The sequence below is a fragment of the Dipteris shenzhenensis genome, chromosome 10 (genome assembly GCF_047967505.1).
Source record: "Dipteris shenzhenensis isolate YYH24624 ecotype China chromosome 10, Dip_SZ_1.0, whole genome shotgun sequence".
In the NCBI taxonomy this organism is placed as follows: Eukaryota; Viridiplantae; Streptophyta; class Polypodiopsida; order Gleicheniales; family Dipteridaceae; genus Dipteris; species Dipteris shenzhenensis.
Window position 1 is genome coordinate 6,993,317 of NC_141605.1, and position 1,409 is coordinate 6,994,725.

The following is a 1,409-nucleotide window of genomic DNA, read 5'->3' on the forward strand; positions in this document are numbered from 1 at the left end:
TTAAAAGCAAGAAATAATCTATTTTCCTTTGTTCTTTTTAATATACTCAGGTCGCGAGTTAAAAAAGGAAAAAATTTTATTTACAAAAACTAATTTACTTACAACTCATAAGAATTTAACATTCACATTAATAAGAAGTTAAAATCTTATAAAATTTAAATTTAAATAATAAAAACTACAAATTTAAATTGACTCCAAACCCTAAACCCTAAACCTCAAACCCCAAACCCAAAACCCAAACCCTCAATTCTTAAAACCTAACCCCAAACCCTGAACCCTAAACCCAAACCCCCAAATCTTGAACCCTAAACCCAAGCCCCCAAACCCTAAACCCTAAACCCAAATCCCCAAACCCTAAACCCTAAACCCTAAACTCCCAAATCCTAAACCCTAACCCCCAAACCCTAAAACCCTAAAATCCTAAACCCTAAACCCCCTCAAAACCCTAAATCCTAAACCCAAACCTCAAAACCCTAAACCCTAAAGCCAAACCCCCAAACCCTAAATCCTAAACCCAAATTCCCAAACCCTAAACCCTAACCCACAAACCCTAAACCCTAACCCCCAAACTGTAAACCCTAATCCCTAAACCCTGAACCCCAAAACCTAAACCCTAAACCCTAACCCCCAAATACTAACGCCCTAAACACTAACCCCAAACCCAAACCCTAAACCGTAAACCCTTAACCCCAAACCCTAAGCCCTAACTCCCAAACCCTAAACCCCCAGTCCCCAAACCTTAAACCCAAACCCCCAAACTCTTTTTTAATTTAAATTAATTTAACTTAAAACTAATAAGAATTTAAAATTCACAATCATAAGAAGTTTAAATTTTGACAAAGTAAATTCTTATTAGTTTGAAATCACAAAATTTGAAATATAAATAAATTTAATTTAACTTAAAATTTATGAAAAATATAAAAATTTAAACATAAAATTAAGGAAATAAGACTAAAATTTAAAAAATTAATATTTACCTAGAAGAATATATTAATTCTCCCTAAAAAGAAATAAATTAAACTAATAATATACGAATGTAAGTTAAACTACTTTTAAAATTTTCATTGATGTGATAAAATTAAAATTATACTCTCTATATTCCAACACAAAATGCATTTTTTTCTACTATATTTCAAAATTTTTAATTGAGAAATTAAACTAGTAAATTGAAAATGAAAGTGAAACTCATTTTATTTTTTTTTAAAAAAATTTAAAATTCAAGTTTCCATAAGTTTTCCTTTTTGCAGACGTTTGTCTTTTCACACTTTTCAAGTTTTCACATGTTTGTCTTTTCAAACACAAGGTTGCCTTTTCACACAATTTTCAAGTTTCCACATGTTTGTCTTTTCAAACACAATGATTCAAAAAGGCGGGAAATTTGAAATTCAAGTTTCCACATGTTTCTCTTT